Source organism: Elaeis guineensis, chromosome 16 (genome assembly GCF_000442705.2).
Source record: "Elaeis guineensis isolate ETL-2024a chromosome 16, EG11, whole genome shotgun sequence".
In the NCBI taxonomy this organism is placed as follows: domain Eukaryota; kingdom Viridiplantae; phylum Streptophyta; class Magnoliopsida; order Arecales; family Arecaceae; genus Elaeis; species Elaeis guineensis.
This window is the reverse complement of record NC_026008.2, coordinates 7,005,240-7,023,321: the sequence shown is the minus strand read 5'-3', so window position 1 is coordinate 7,023,321 and position 18,082 is coordinate 7,005,240.

Sequence of the window (18,082 nt, the reverse complement as noted above, 5' to 3'; positions counted from 1 at the left end):
CTACAGCACAGCTCCGCCCGGACTCCTACGGGAGCCGGGCTCCGCTCTCGGTATCAACTGCTGGTAAGCTCCGTCCGGACTCCTACGGGAGCCGGACTTCACCTTTAACTTTGATTGCAGAGGACTCCGCCCGGACTCCTACGGGAGCCGGACTCCGCCAACGACTTCAACAGCAGGTAGACTCTGCTCGGACTCCTACGGGAGTCGGACTTCGTCAACAACTTTAATTGCAGGAAGACTTCGTCCGGGCTCCTACTAGAGCCGAACTCCGTCCTCAACTTTGACGGTTATAGACAGACTGCGCCCGGACTCCGTCCGGACCCCCACGGGACCCGGGCTCCACCCATGACCCCAATCGCAAGGAGGACTCCGCCCAGATACCTACGGGGGCCGAACTCCAACCGCTGTCGAGCTTCAGCCAGCAGATCGGCACTCCCAGGCCACAATCACGGCCACGATCCTGCTCCACTCACTGCGGCGGACTCTGCGCAGCTCCATTATTCTCTGACAGGCTGTATCAACGGCCGTGATTCTGCTCCACTCACTGCGGCGGACTCCGCGCAGCTCCATTATTCTCTGACAGGCTGTATCAACGGCCATGATTCTGCTCCACTCATTGCGGCAGACCCTACGCGACTCCATTATTCTCTGACAGGCTGTATCAACGGCCATGATTCTGCTCCACTCCTTGCGGCGGGCGCCGCGTGACTCCACTGCCTGTAACAGATTCCACATGGCGAGCTACGGCGATAGCCACGACTCCGCTCTACTACTCTTCGCAGTAAATTCCTCCTGACTGTGGGCAGCCCACTACCTGGCGGTTACAAACGTCGCCATCGATCTATTACCTCCGCCTATAAAAAGGGGGGACCCAGATACGTTATTCTATAAGCTCATTTCTTATCTCAAAACTCTGCTAAATTCTCCGTTCGAGCACTCCATTCTTGTTGAGGCAGAGAACTGACTTGAGCATCGGAGGGTCTTGCCGGAGCAACCCCACCTCCGATTTAGACTTCCTTTGCAGGTCCCGACGGCGACCGCGGCTTCCCCAACTCCAGCTTCTCCGGCGCAGGCAGATTTTTGCACCAACAGGATTGGCGCTAGAAGGAGGGGCATTGAACCTTCGCAGTACCCTTGTTCTTAAAGGAGCGCTCAGCGGATCCGCTTCCGGCCATCTTTTCTGGTGCCCAATCCTCCTTCCCCCATCTGATGCCCTCTCACGAGGTCTCTGCACAACTACCTCCGACTATGGTCGCCGATAAAGGGTGGCCGGATGACCGGTCTCTGTCGGATTCTATCAACGTCATCTCGGGGGAATCCCGGTGGGAGGCAATCAACGTACCAGCTGCATCCCCCAAGCGACAAAAAGTTGAAGAACCCATAACCTTCACTGAAGTGGACACCCAGGGAGTCCAATTCCCTCATAACGACGCGGTCGTAGTTTCCTTGAACATAGAAAATTACGACGTCCGTCGCATTCTCGTCGACAACGGGAGTTCGGCCGACATCTTGTTCTACAACGCCTTTTCAAGAATGACCACTCTTGGCGGTCATCTGAGACCGATTTGCTCCCCCTTGATAGGGTTTACCAGTGACGCCGTTTCGACGGAAGGAATGATAGCTCTGACTGTGACCGCGGGTCAGTATCCAAAGCAATCCAGAGCTCTGGTAAATTTCCTGGTGGTAAAGGCACCATCTGCCTACAATGCAATTCTTGGCCGACCCAGCCTCAATGCCCTCAGAGCTATTGTTTCAACCTACCATTTGAAATTGAAGTTCCCCACCGGTCAGGGGATCGGAGAGGTTCGGGGAGACCAAGCCCTGGCCAGACATTGCTACAACATCGCCCTGCAAAGAAGCGATCAAGCGAACCTCTGTCCGGTCGATGGATTGGATGCTCGCGATGACCTCACTGAGGAGAGGGGCGGTCCAATCGAAGACCTAATACCAATCCCTTTGAATGATGGGAACACGGAGCATGTGGTGTTAATTGGCTCCAACCTGGGGGAGGAGGTGCGGACGCATCTTGTGGATTTCCTCCGAAGGAATGCGGACGTTTTTGCATGGGTCCCGACAGATATGCCGGGGATCGACGCAGAAGTCATGAAACATCATCTGGCAGTCGACCCTAAACATCGACCGACGAAAGAAAAAATCCGGAGTCATGCCCCGGAGAGGCAGAAGGCGATAGCTGAGGAAGTGGATAAGCTTCTCAAGGCCGGATTTATTAAGGAAGTTAATTATCCTGAGTGGATCTCCAATGTTGTTTTGGTCAAGAAAGCAAACGGCAAGTGGAGGATGTGTATCGACTTCAAAAAGCTGAATAAGGCTTGTCCAAAGGACAGCTACCCCCTTCCCAGAATCGACCAACTGGTGGACGCTACCTCAGGCCATGAGCTCCTCACTTTTATGGATGCGTTCTCCAGCTATAACCAGATTAGAATGGCATCGGAAGATGAAGAAAAGATGGCTTTCATCACTAATTGCGGCCTTTACTGCTACAGGGTCATGCCGTTCGGCCTCAAGAATGCGGGCGCAACCTATCAACGACTGGTAAACAAAATCTTCAAAGATCAGATCGGCCGAAACATGGAGGTTTATGTGGACGATATGCTTGTAAAAAGCAGGTTTTCCAGAAACCATGTCGCCGACCTCGAGGAAACCTTTGGCGCTCTTCGAAGGTATAGAATGAAGCTGAACCCGACCAAATGTGCTTTTGGGGTAACCTCAGGAAAGTTCCTGGGCTTCATGGTGTCGGGGCACGGGATTGAGGCCAATCCAGAGAAAATTTGCGCCATCCAAGAGATGACCGCCCCAAGGTCGATCAAGGAGGTTCAGTGCCTCACGGGAAGGATAGCGGCTCTTAATCGCTTTGTCGCGAGGTCGGCCGAATGATGTTTGCCCTTCTTTCAAACCCTCAAGCAGCCGAAGAACTTCTGTTGGACCTCTGAATGCCAACAGGCATTCGAAGAATTAAAAGGCTACCTTAGCTCACCCCCGCTGCTGGCGAAGCCCGAACCTGGGGAGGAACTATTTTTGTACCTGGCAGTCTCTCCCACGGCCCTCGCAGCTGTCCTTGTCAAAGAAGAAACGAAAGTCCAGCGACCGGTCTACTACATTAGCCGCGCGCTGAGGGATGCCGAGACCAGGTATACTAAATTAGAAAAACTGACCTACGCCTTGTTGATTGCAGCTCGAAGACTCCGACCTTACTTTCAAGGGCACACGGTGACGCTACTCACCGATCAACCGATCAAGGCGGTCTTGCACCGAGTTGATACCTCCAGAAGGTTGGCAAAATGGGCGATCGAGCTCACAGAATTCGATATCAACTACAGACCTAGACCGGCAATAAAGGCCCAAATATTGGCAGATTTCATTGTAGAGTGCACCATCCCAGAGGAGGCCGAACCTGAGCAAAGTGGAGTTGACAGCCCGAAGTCTCAACCGAACTCCCCCGACGAAGAAGCCAGTCCCTCCGATTGCTTTTGGACCCTCTTTGTGGATGGATCTTCCAGTATGGCAGGTGCGGTTGCAGGCCTGATCTTGGTCAGCCCGGAGGGAGTCGTCGTGGAGAACGCTCTGCGTTTCGAGTTCCCTGCAACAAACAATAGAGCGGAATATGAGGCTCTGATTGCAGGATTAAGGATCGCCAAAGAGCTGGGAATAGGTCAACTCTGGGTGCACAGTGATTCCCAACTTGTGGTGGGACAAGTCAGTGGGAGTTATGAAGCGCGGGAAGACAGTATGGCCAGGTACCTTGAGAAAGTGAAGGAGCTTACCCCCGCCTTTAACAGTTTCGACATCAAGCAGATTCCAAGGTCGGAGAATACCAGAGCCGATCTTCTCTCCAAGCTGACGACATCGGCTCCGGCCGAATTGCCCAAAGGCATCCTCTTTGAAGTTCTAAAACATCCGAGTACAGAAGAACCACGGCCCGTAATGGAGATCGACCACGAGCCCAGCTGGGTCGACCCACTGATAACCTATCTTAGAGATGGAGTTCTCCCCCAGGATGCGAAAGAGGCCCGGAAGCTCCGAAATCAAGCCTCCCGATACATCCTTTATGAGGGCAAATTATACAAAAGATCATACTCCTTGCCCCTCTTAAGGTGTCTCCGGCCCTCAGAAGCTGACTACGCTTTATGGAAAGTACACGAGGGAGCTTGCGGAAGCCATTTGGGTGCCAGATCTTTATCCCACAAGCTACTCCGCCAAGGGTATTATTGGCCAACAATGCATCATGATTCGATTGAATATGTCAAAAAGTATGATCGATGCCAGAGATACGCCAACATCCAGAGACAACCCGCTACCGAGCTCACACCCTTGAGTGCCCCATGGCCTTTTGCACAATGGGGGATGGATATTCTTGGCCCCTTTCCCATGGTGTCTGGGCAAAGGAAGTTCCTCCTTGTAGCGATCGACTACTTCACCAAATGGGTCGAGGCCGAACCACTAGCAAAAATCACAGAGGCAAAAGTGCAAGATTTCGTTTGGAAGTCAATTGTGTGCAGGTTCGGTCTACCTAGAATCCTAATCACTGATAACAGACAGCAATTCGCGGGAGCAAGGTTCGCCGAATTCTGTGAAGATCTAAACATCTCCCACAACTTTACATCAGTAGCCCACCCTCAGGCGAACGGCGAAGCTGAGGTAACTAACAGAACCCTGTTGCAGGGGATTAAGACAAGGCTCAAAAAAGCAAAAGGGACTTGGGCGGACGAGCTTTATCATGTGCTATGGGCGTATCGAACCACCCAGAGGTTACCTACGGGGGAGACTCCCTTTGCTTTAGCCTTTGGTGCGGAAGCCGTCATCCTGATCGAGCTTAAACTCCCGTTGGCATGAGTCGTTGCATTCGACGAACACCAAAATTCACAAAGTCTCAGAGCCAACCTCGACCTGCTGGAAGAAAGACGGGAGATCGCTCAGGTTCGAATGGCAGTCTACAGACAAAAAGTTGCTCGATATTACAACGCCAGAGTCAAGAACAAAGCATTTAAAGCAGGAGATCTAGTGCTCCGACGAGCTGCTGTCTCGCAACCACAGGGCAGGGGAAGCTTGCCCCAAACTGGAAGGGACCTTACGAGGTCAAAGAAGTAGTCCGGCCCGGAACTTATTATCTTAAGGAGCTCGGAGGAGCCGACCTCCTGCGATCGTGGAGCTCAGAAAACTTATGGATGTACTACCAGTAATTTCATTTTAATCAAAAAATGCGTGCCCATATGTCTTGGGACAATTCAAGCAAACTGTATCAAAAACAAAAGGGCAACCTCTTAAAGTCGAAGGCCCGGTTCTTTTAGACCAGATGGGGGGAGAGGCCTTACAACGCCCATATGTGCCCCCACAGCCCTGTTAGGGACAGGAGGAGAACCTCGCCCTAACTTGAGCAAAGTCGAAGGCCCGGTTCCTTTAGACCGGATGGGGGGAGAGGCCCTACAACGCCCATATGTGCCCCCACAGCCCTGTTAGGGACAGGAGGAGAACCTCGCCCTAACTTGAGCAAAGTCGAAGGCCCGATTCCTTTAGACCGGATGGGGGGAGAGGCCCTACAACGCCCATATGTGCCCCCACAGCCCTGTTAGGGATAGGAGGAGAACCTCGCCCTAACTTGAGCAAAGTCGAAGGCCCGGTTCCTTTAAATCAGATGGGGGGAGAGGCCCTACAATGCCCATATGTGCCCCCACAGCCCTGTTAGGGATAGGAGGAGAACCTCGCCCTAACTTGAGCAAAGTCGAAGGCCCGGTTCTTTTAGATCGGATGGGGGGAGAGGCCTTACAACGCCCACATGCGCCCCCACAGCCCTGTTAGGGACAGGAGGAGAACCTTGCCCTAACTTGAGCAAAGTCGAAGGCCCGGTTCTTTTAGACCGGATGGGGGGAGAGGCCTTGCAGCGCCCTAACGCGCCCCCGCAACCAGGCTGGTAACGAGAGGAGAACCTCACACCGACTCGAGCAAACGGGAAGGCCCGGACTCCTACGGGAGCCGAGTTCCATCCACGACGCCAAAGAAAACTTCGCCCAGGCTCCTACAGGAGTCGGGTTCCGTCCACGATGCCAAAGAAAACTTCGTCTGGGCTCCTACGAGAGCCGGGTTCCATCCACGATGCCCAAGAAAACTTCGCCCGGGCTCCTACAGGAGCCGGGTTCCGTCCACGACGCCCAGGAAAACTTCACCCGGACTCCTACGGGAGTCGGGCTCCATCGCCGACATCAGCTACAGGACGACCCCCCCCGGACTCCTACGGGAGCCGGGCTCCGCTAACAACAGCAACTGCCGATAAGCCTTGTCCGGACTTCTACGAAAGCCGGACTTTGCCTATGACTTTGATTGCAGGAAGACTTCGCCCTGACTCCTACAAGAGCCGGGCTACTCCAACTTCAGGAGGGCTTCTCCGTTCGGACTCCCAAGGGAGCCGAACTTAGCTCCGACTTCAGCAGAGAAAAAATCCAAGCAAAAAAGGAAGGCAAACAGTGCCCGAAGGTAACGGAAGCTTGGATCCCCGAATTCAAGCCCTAGGAGGGACCTCAGGCCCGAAGGGCCCCAAGCGGACCTGCAACCATCAACGGAACGACAATTGGGTATCTTCAAACAGCGTAAGAGCCGAAAAGGAGCTCGGCAAATGATGACCCCACATGAGCAGAAGAGGTCGTCGATGACCTTGGGACAACGCGAAAAGGAAAAGAAGAAGAGAAGGAAGAAAGAGGAAAGGAAAATGAAGAAGTTCGACAGACAACTATTTAATGCGAGATGCAGACGAGATAACAAAATCTCTTTTTCATTTAACAAGAGTATACGTTACAGGACCCGGTGGGTCAAGAAAAAAAAAAGAAAAAGAAGATACACGTCATCGCAAGCCTCGCAAACACTGTTCGGGAAGGATGAACCGGAGGCCGCTCCGAGCTGCAAACTCCTCTTCCCTTCTCTGTCCTTCTCAGTCGCGTTCTCCAGTGCGTGTAACAGCTCTCGCCCCATCTCGCCTCATTCTGTCTCCGAAGTCCCAACCCTAGCGGGAAAAGGATGGGATAGATCCCCGGAGGCAGTAAGGGCAATGGCGGCAGTAGCGAAGACCTGTTTCAAGAAGAACCGGAGTCACCTTGGAAGCGGTAGCGATGCCAGAGATGTGCCTCACATCCGAATGCTCCACGACAGCCGCCACCCAAAATGCTCCGGCAAGGTCGGCATGCGCTACTCCCACCGTCCCCGCAACAAGTTCCACTGCCCCACCGTCGACGCCGACCGCCTCTGGTCCCTCGGCCCCGACGGCATCAAGAATCCAGCCATAGCTTATGACGACAGCTCTGCCCTCTTGATCGGTATCACCCCGCCTTGCTGCTCCAAAATTCGCGGGCAGAATAACTTCACCGACAGCCCCTGTTATTAAACCCCTGTTGTTGAAGAAATTCTTCCTTGAGCCCCCTTCAAAACGACGGAGATTCTCACTGGCCGCCATTCTCCTCCTCACCTTCCTCCAAGCCCTAGACATCCCCTCAAGAACGGCCTCCAGGGTAGAGGACATGGCGTAGGAACCCTCAGAGAAGAATTGGGGGGCTGAAGAAGGCAAGGACTGGTGCGAGGGAAGCAAGACTCTCGGGCGAAGGAAAGGCGCCAGAATGAAGCCATGAAAGGACTAGGGGGTTTAAATAGCTGACGGATCCTAGCACAGTTATGGCGGCGGGTATTCCTGGGCCAACTGGTGCGTGCCACGTGTCGCGCTTATCCCCTTCATCGCTATCGAGGGTTGACCGTTCACAAATTCTCGTGGCACAGCGCTTGGGATCGCATTCCGACGGGGGTTCCGAAAAGACTCTTCAGGTCACCTTCACCGAAAAACGGGCTCTGACGTATACACATTTAATGCCAAAATATCCGGAGGTGGCGGTACGCAGGATTCGAAGGGACAGTTTCGGCTGTGCCCATCTCTCTCTCTGTACTTCTTTCGTTTGAAATTCAAACTCGGAAGTAGGGGGACTGGTGTTGGGTATAAAAATACCCACAGCCAAAGCCCTCAGCGGAATCAACTACAGCACAGCTCCACCCGGACTCCTACGGGAGCCGGGCTCCGCTCTCGGTATTAACTGCTGGTAAGCTCCGTCCGGACTCCTACGGGAGCCGGACTTCACCTTTAACTTTGATTGCAGAGGACTCCGCCCGGACTCCTACGGGAGCCGGACTCCGCCAACGACTTCAACAGCAGGTAGACTCCGCTCGGACTCCTACGGGAGCCGGGCTCCGCTGCCAACATCGACTACAGGACAGCTCCGCCCGGACTCCTACGGGAGTCGGGCCCCGCCGCCGACATCGACTACAGGACAGCTCCGCCCGGACTCCTACGGGAGCCGGGCCCCACCGCCGACATTGACTACAGGACAGCTCCGCCCGGACTCCTACGGGAGCCGGGCTCCGCCGCCGACATCGACTACAGCACAGCTCCGCCCGGACTCCTACGGGAGCCGGGCTCCGCTCTCGGTATCAACTGCTGGTAAGCTCCGTCCGGACTCCTACGGGAGCCGGACTTCACCTTTAACTTTGATTGCAGAGGACTCCGCCCAAACTCCTACGGGAGCCGGACTCCGCCAACGACTTCAACAGCAGGTAGACTCCGCCCGGACTCCTACGGGAGCCGGGCTCCGCTGCCGACATCGACTACAGGACAGCTCCGCCCGGACTCCTATGGGAGCCGGGCCCCGCCGCCGACATCGACTACAGGACAGCTCCGCCCGGACTCCTACGGGAGCCGGGCCCCACCGCCGACATCGACTACAGGACAGCTCCGCCCGGACTCCTACGGGAGCCGGGCTCCGCCACCGACATCGACTACAGCACAGCTCCGCCCGGAGTCCTACGGGAGCTGGGCTCCGCTCTCGGTATCAACTGCTGGTAAGCTCCGTCCGGACTCCTACGGGAGCCGGACTTCACCTTTAACTTTGATTGCAGAGGACTCCGCCTGGACTCCTACGGGAGCCGGACTCCGCCAACGACTTCAACAGCAGGTAGACTCCACCCGGACTCCTACGGGAGCCGGGCTCCGCTGCCGACATCGACTACAGGACAGCTCCGCCCGGACTCCTACGGGAGTCGGGCCCCACCGCCGACATCGACTACAGGACAGCTCCGCCCGGACTCCTACGGGAGCCGGGCCCCACCGCCGACATTGACTACAGGACAGCTCCGCCCGGACTCCTACGGGAGCCGGGCTCCGCCGCCGACATCGACTACAGCACAGCTCCGCTCGGACTCCTACGGGAGCCGGGCTCCGCTCTCGGTATCAACTGCTGGTAAGCTCCGTCCGGACTCCTACGGGAGCCGGACTTCACCTTTAACTTTGATTGCAGAGGACTCCGCCCGGACTCCTACGGGAGCCGGACTCTGCCAACGACTTCAACAGCAGGTAGACTCCGCCCGGACTCCTACGGGAGCCGAACTTCATCAACAACTTTAATTGCAGGAAGACTTCGTCCGGGCTCCTACTAGAGCCGAACTCCATCCTCAACTTTGACGGTTACAGACAGACTACGCCCGGACTCCGTCCGGACCCCCACCGGACCCGGGCTCCACCCATGACCCCAATCGCAAGGAGGACTCCGCCCGGATCCCTACGGGGGCCGAACTCCAACCGCTGTCGAGCTTCAGCCAGCAGATCGGCACTCCCAGGCCACAATCACGGCCACGATCCTGCTCCACTCACTGCGGCGGACTCCGTGCAGCTCCATTATTCTCTGACAGGCTGTATCAACGGCCATGATTCTGCTCCACTCACTGCGGCGGACTCCGTGCAGCTCCATTATTCTCTGACAGGCTGTATCAACGGCCATGATTCTGCTCCACTCATTGCGACAGACCCTACGCGACTCCATTATTCTCTGACAGGCTGTATCAACGGTCATGATTCTGCTCCACTCCTTGCGGCGGGCGCCGCGTGACTCCACTGCCTGTAACAGATTCCACGTGGCGAGCTACGGCGATAGCCACGACTCCGCTCCACTACTCTTCGCAGTAAATTCCTCCTGACTGTGGGCAGCCCACTACCTGGCGGTTACAAACATCACCATCGATCTATTACCTCCTTCGTCTATAAAAAGGGGGGACCCAGATACGTTATTCTATAAGCTCATTTCTTATCTCAAAACTCTGCTAAATTCTCCATTCGAGCACTCCATTCTTGTTGAGGCAGAGAACTGACTTGAGCGTCGGAGGGTCTTGCCGGAGCAACCCCACCTCCGGTTTAGACTTCCTTTGCAGGTCCCGACGGCGACCGCGGCTTCCCCAACTCCAGCTTCTCCGGCGCAGGCAGATTTTTGCACCAACAGGACATATTTTTATTCTATGACACAAATTTATACTTAAACTGATGATTTAATCAATAAAGGATATGTTTTCTTTTTCCATTCAAGTGTTATGTATTTTTTTATCATTCTTGAAGTTGATGTTATGATACATATTCTCAAATATTGAGAATTAGAGACATGTATGATCGATTTCTAAATTGCTCCCGATTATAGAACAGTCATGGAGATGGTGATTTATCCAGATAGATTGATGCACGGTTTACTTTCTTTGGGATAGATGAGTCTCTAATCTATGGTGTAGAGACACTGAGCGAAAAGTGAGGATAGTTGTTAGAGAATAACTAGTACTGAGCATGACCATACAAGAGATCACATAGATTTCTATTTGATCGTCTGTGATTATCTCGATGCTATAATTGTACGACTGATCCTTTGATCTGCGGTGTCATAATTGCTTATAGTAAGACTGCTGTAGTTTGACTATACATAAATATTAACTCGATTATGAGTTTTTGTAGTAGATGTTAGCTTCAGTTGGTTGAACTGTGTGAGCAGCATATGCATCTATATGGTATCTATCAACCTTGATAGATAGGAGTAGTCCTATGAGATTTGAAAAGCTGAGTCCACAAGTCTATGACCATAGCAGTGTGATTAATGAAAAAGAGTTTTCATTTAGAATCATTATTGGACTTGAGCTGATCATATTTATCATATGACTGATGATGAGTTTTGATGATTTATCCATAACCTGCCATCTAGTCGGGACTCACGATAGAAGGACTGTATCATACATTAACTATATTTAGAGATTCTATTTTAGTTCTACCAGGTTGCCGTTATATATTGTTGGATGTCACTGATGGATTGTGAGAGCTCAATAGGATCATTTTGGATCAATGGTCCTTGTTAAGTTAGAGTGAAACTGTTTTGATTCATTGAAAGTGGTTTCAGTGATACCTATGATAGAGATCATGGTATTTCTCACTATCAGACAGAATTGAACCTATAGGATTACACATAAAAGGAGAAGATCTGAATTGATTATAAATGGACTTATGAAGCACCAATTTATATGGATTTAGAGAAATCTAATTGGATTCATGTTAACCTTGCTAGCACCTGGGTGAATCCAACTTTTCTTGTGGTTGATTTACTTATATGATGAGTTTTTACCACTTCCTACATTTAATTTAAATCTAATTGAATTTGATTCAATGAGATCTAATTGCTGAATAATTAACTTATGGCTTAGATTAAATCAAGAAAGAGTTTCTTGGTTAAGAACTCTTGAAGAGAATTTATGGAACCATGTGGGCTGATCTGTGCATTCAATAAAGTCTCATATGATGGGATGCCCAGAGTAGGGTATAGCTTTGGGTGTGTAATGGGTGGCACCCTATTTATTTGGTCCAATCATATTATGGCTAGGAATTCTAATATAATTAGAACAAGGGATCCTAATTTGATTAGGACATCCTTAAGTTGTCTATATAAAGGATCCTAGTCCTTTAGTTGTAAATCAATCTTTCCTCCTCCTACCTTAATGCCACCTTTCATTGTGCCACACCTCCCTCTTTCTCTCTAGCCTATGCCTCATCTCTCTCTAGGTGTCCTCCCTTGGAGCCATAGAGAGGGTGGACGGCATTCAAGGAAGTGGGTCAATTGTTGTCGCCACTTGTTTGGTTCTTATTCCCTTTACTCTTAAGTTTGTTGAGAGTTAGTTACAACCAATTCTTGATTGTTGTTCTTCCTGATTAGTTGAAGGATCAAGAAAGGTTCTTAGTTTCTTCAGAAATTAAGAAAAAAAGATTAAAATGATCATCAAAGGGGTTATGTTTCGATCTAGATTTGGTTCAAGCCTATTTAAGCTTTGGTTCAGGCAAGCAAGATCCAAGAGAAAATAATTCAAGTCGGCCCTATCGATATCCATAGAGACAGGATGCCTGTGCTACTAATTCAGAATCCGTTCAGACCCAGATCCAGGGATTGAATCAAATTCAACCCCAGTACAAGTTTGAAGCAAAAGGAAAGTGATTCAGATATATGAATTGATTTCAGACTTTCGTTTATTCTTCCTAAAATCAATATATATTAATTTTGGCATATGAACTAGATCTATAGGTGCTTTCATATGATGAATGCATGCTTAGATTAAAAATATTTTAATCTAATTTTTTTATTACATTTTAGATTTAGAAAAATTTTGAAACCCACATGCACTAACACCTATAGAAAATCGAATAGATGCAATTCATTGACCTAATGTGAAACTATCCATGCCCAATAATTCATACACATATTAATTTCAAATTTTTAAAATAAATTTTAGGTCTAAATTAATTACATAAAAAGTAAGTTTTTGATTCTCGAAATACTTCAGAATATTCATGCAATCATATGTCATCTATATGAAAAATTTCAAAAATTAATTTTAGATCTAAACATACCATCATATATCGTATATATGAAAAATTCAAATCGTAGAAATTTAATTTCTAGCCTATACATACTTTCATATATCACATATATGAATAAAAATTAGATCTAAAACACTTTTCAGATCTAAATATAAACTTATATATCTCATGTATCATCTAAAATCAAAATTTTGAAAATAATTTTTAAAATTTTTATGCTACTTTCATACATATGAACATGTGGCTCTAATATTACTGTTGGATTTGCTATAGGTGCTAGTGCATGTGGATTTTAAATTTTTTCTAAATCCAAAATGCAGCAATAAAATTAGATTAAAATACTTTTAATCCAAGCATGCATTCATCATATGAAAGTACCTATGGATCTAGTTTATATACCAAAATTAACATATATTGATTTTAGGAAGAACAAACGAAAGTCTGAAATTAATTCACATACCTGAATTGCTTTTTTTTTTTACTTCAAACCTGTAACTGGGGTTGAATTCGATTCAATCTCTGGTTCTAGGCCTGGACAGATTTTGAATCAGCAGTATAAGCATCCTGTCTCTATGGGTATCTACAGGGTCAAGCTAAATTATTTTCTCTTGGATCCTGCTTACCTGAACCAAAGTCAAAATAGACTTGAACCAAACCTGGATTGAAACAGAACGCCTTTGATAACCCTTTTAATCTTTCTTTCTTGATTCTTGAAGAAACCAAGAATCTTTCTTGATCCTCCAACTAATCAGGAAGAACAATAACTAAGAATTAATTGTAACTAACTCTCAATAAATTTGAGAGCAAAGGGAACAAGAACCAAACAAGTGGCACCAATAATTGACCCACTTCCTTGGATGCCGCCCATCCTCTCTATGGCTCCAAGAGAGGATGCCTAGAGAGAGATGAGGCATGGGCTAGAGAAAGAAAGAGGAGGGGTGTGGCATAGTGAAAGGTGAAGATAAGATAGGAGAAGGAAAGACTGATTTACAATTAAAGGGCTAGGGTCTTTATATAGACAACTTAAGAATGTCCTAATCAAATTAGGATCTCTCATTCTAATCATATTAGAATTCTTAGCCAGAATATAGTGGGACCAAATAAATGGAGCGCCACGCATTACACACCCTAAGCCACACCCTACTCTAGGCATCCCATCATATGAGACCCTATTGAATGCACAAATCAGCCCATATGGTTCCATAAATTCTCTTCAAGAGTTTTTAACCAAGAAATTTTTTTTTGATTTAATCCAAATAATAAATTAATTATCCAACAATTGAATCTCATTGAATAAAATTTAATTAGATTCAAATTAAATATAAAAATTGATAAAAACTCATCATATAAGTAAACCAACCACAAGAGAAGTTGGGTTCACCCAGGTGCTAGCAAGATTAACATGAATCTAATTAGATTTTTTTAAATCCATATAAATTGATGCTTCGTAAGCCCAATTATAATCAATTCAGGTCTTCTCTCTTTATATGTGACCCCATAGGTTCAATTCTATCTGATTGTAAAAAATACTATGATCTCTATCATGGGTATCACTGAAATCTCTTTCAGTGGATTGAAACAGTTTCACTCTAACTCGACAAGGACCATTGATCCAAAATGATCCTATTGAGCTCTCACAATCCACCAGTGATATCTAGCAATATGTAGTGACAATCTAGTAGAATCAAAATAGAACCTTTAGATGTAGTTAATGTATAATACAGTCATTTTATCGTGAGTTCCAACTAGATGGCAGGTCATGGATAAATCGTCAAACTCATCATCAGTCATATGATAGATATGATCAGCTCAAGTTCAATAGTAATTCCTAATAGAAACTCCTTTTCATTAATCACACTGCTATGGTCATAGACTTATGAACTCAGTTTCTTAAATCTCATAGGACTACTCCTCTCAATTAAAGTCGATAGATCCCATATAGATGCATACATTGCTCGCACAGCTTAACCAACTGAAGCCAACATCCAATACAAAAACTCATTATCAAGTTAATATTTATGTGCAGTCAAGCTACAGCAATCTTACCATGAGCAACTGTGATACCATAAGTCAAAGAATCAGTCACACAACTACAGCATCGAGATAAGCACTGACGATCGAATAGAAATCTATTTGATCTCTCGTATGGTCACGCTCAGTACTAGTTGTTCTCTAACAACTACCCACACTTTTCACTCAGTGTCTCTACACTATAAATTAGAGATTCATCTACCTCAAAGGAAGTAAACTGTGCATCGGTCTATCTAGATAAATCACCATCCCCATGACTGTCCTATAATTGGAAGTAATTTAGGAATCGATCATACATGTCTTTAATTCTTAATATTTGAGAATATGTATCATTACATCAATTTCAAACACAATTCAAAGACACATAACACTTGAATGGAAAAAAAAAACTTGCCTTTTATTGAATAAATTATCAATTTAAGTATAAATTTATATCATAGAATAAAAATATGTCAGCCAACAATTGACTTCTAGGACATACATCTAATATAAAATAGATATATTAGCATTGTGCACCAAATTGTTCTTGAGTTAAAAGTTATCCGAGGCATTCCTAATTGTAGTGGATACCCGACTGGACCATTAAAGAGGTACTTCATTGGATTACTAATTTAACCAAGTTTGTGGTTGAGTATTAGCCATAAAAATTTTAGAGATCTTCTTTCGCCAACTCTCCATTATACTCTTTAAGTCCTCTAACTTAATGTGAGTAGTGTTTGTTATCTTATTATAATTTAGTCTTCTTATTATTTATTATTTATTATTTATTTTTTTTCAGAAAGAGTCTAGTGTAATATCTTAGCCTCTTGAGCCTTCTAACTGACCTTTGTAGCAAGCTTTCAACCAATGACTTCCAAATTAGTTGGCTTTAGGATGTTAGGTATAGAACACCTCTCAGGTTTACTGACTCAAGTTCAAAAAAAGCTACGAGATGAAACAGACTCTATAACAATCTTTTAGCATCCCCACCTTTTGACATGAACTAAAACACTTACTTAGACGATGGAGCCCGATTACTCAGTGAGACAATGTTAAATCATTTTTTTCATCTTCTTTCTTTTTTTTTACAATAAAAAAGAATTTTTGCATATCTCGATCTTTCCATCCATACCCTCATAAAGTAGATTCTTCATTGAGATAGTGGGAAGAGGGTTCTGGAAACACTCCAAAATTTGGTCTGGTCTAAGACCTACCATTCATTGAGTTTTCTTAATAATTTGCCCCTCAGTGTCTCTAAAATTATCTAGACCATTAATCACACATTGATTAGGGTGCCTGATTAACTCCAAATCGAGATAAAATTTGAGTACACAGCTAATTATTTTTTATCATACTTGAGGACTCAATTCAATTAGTCCCCCCCTCCAACTTAATTTTTATTATCCCCAATAAAAGAAGAGAATCATAATAAAATATAACAAGGAAGGATACCACCTAAGTTTAATGTGCACATTCATTATTGAGAGATCCTTCATTGTTGGGTGTGGTGTGCTTTTGACTCCAGCTGGCTTGAACGTGGCTCTCCCCCCAATTTGGCTAATAGCATCACTTATCCACTCCATGAAAGAAATATATCCTACAAGCCAATCAAAATTTATATTTTAATGAGTTTTTCTTATAATCTTCCAGACTCATGTAATTGATACTTTATTAATAAAGGATATTTTTCATCATATGCTGCATCTTACTTTTGTAATGATTATGATGAACTCCATAAATTAGGATAATAATTTTAGAGTTATGATGAGATCATATCTATGAGATCTAAAATCCTAAAAGCTTTGATTTAGAATATTCTTAGTCATAGGAGTATTGAGTAAGGGATCAATATTCCAGATAGACTAGCACTTCCTATGCATGCTCTATGAAGAGGGTGGCTGATCTTATAAGCCACTTGTGTGAGACACTAATATAAAGAAGTAGGTGCTCATTAGAGAATAAGTTCAATGAATTGATTTGACTTAAGAAATATCTTATGAAATCTACTTATCCATCAAAAGATGCTTTCTTATAGTGAGAGTTGTGCATATAATCCTTTGACTTGAGACTACTATAGAATCTTGTATACATGAATCTATTTTTTATTCATACTCATTCATGACTTAGTCATATATGGGGTGATCTAGATACGATAGAATGTATATGAAGGTTGTGAGTAGGTCAACATGAAATCGATCACTCCTGGTAAGAGGAGATCGCATCCTTCTTGCTTTGATCGATTGATGATTCAGGAAGCCTTTGATCAAAGTGGAATAAAAATTAGAAAGAATTTTTAATATTTTATTAATCAAATTATCATTAAAGATTAAGAAAAATATGAATATGATATTGAATTTGACATTATTCCATATCCAGAGTTATATTCGGGATATAGGGAGATCGCAGGATCAAATTGCATGGTAGCTTTCTACTGAAAGATATTTTTAGTATTTCTATCAAAATTTTATATATTCTAGATAGACATAATATATTACTAGATGTAAATATTATCTTATGGGTATGATCAAATTAAAGAGTTTAATTTGATCACCAATTAGAAAGAGTTTTAATTACTAAGATCGAGTTAGCTCGATTAGACCTAGATCGGTTAGATTAAATTTTAGTCAAATCAGATTGACTTGCACTTAGATCCACTGCTAGCTAGATGTGAAATCCAATAGATCACACATAAAGAAAATTGATCAGAGGTCTAATTAGATTAGATCATATTTGCAAAATAAACATGCTAGCACATGTTGCAAATCTTAGCTCCTTGTTTCAAATTGGGTTCAAAATTGATTCCAATTTGAGCTAATTAAATCTAAATTAATTCAAACCAATTTTGGGTTTGAGTTGGGTCAACCCTTGGATACATGTACCAAAGATTTGGCACCATGTTATTAGGTCCCCACATGTCAAGAATTTTTCTTGCGCGTGGGATGCATTTTTGTGCGCAAGACATAAGTTGGCATCCCATGAGATGGGACGCACCTTCTTCAATCTTATCCATACGTTCCACACTGAAAAAAATTCTTAAAGAATCATGATTTCATTCTAAGCATAGAGGAGTCCTTTGTGGCTAAATCACCTTCTGATTTAATTATAGAAATTGGTTGAAGTTTGAAAACTAGCCAAGTCTATCCATGCACCTAACCTAGAGTCCGTGTTGTGAAGGACTCTAATCTAGTTGTCACGTGACCTTCTAATCTTAGATTTTTTTCATGTCATCTCCTATTAGCAGCATCTTTTTGAGCCATTGGATGGCTAAGATGCATTGATGAGTGGTGGAGAAAAAATGCACCAAAGAAAGCCTCGTGATGCATCAGAGAATCATCGAGAAAAATATCCTGATGAGTCTTT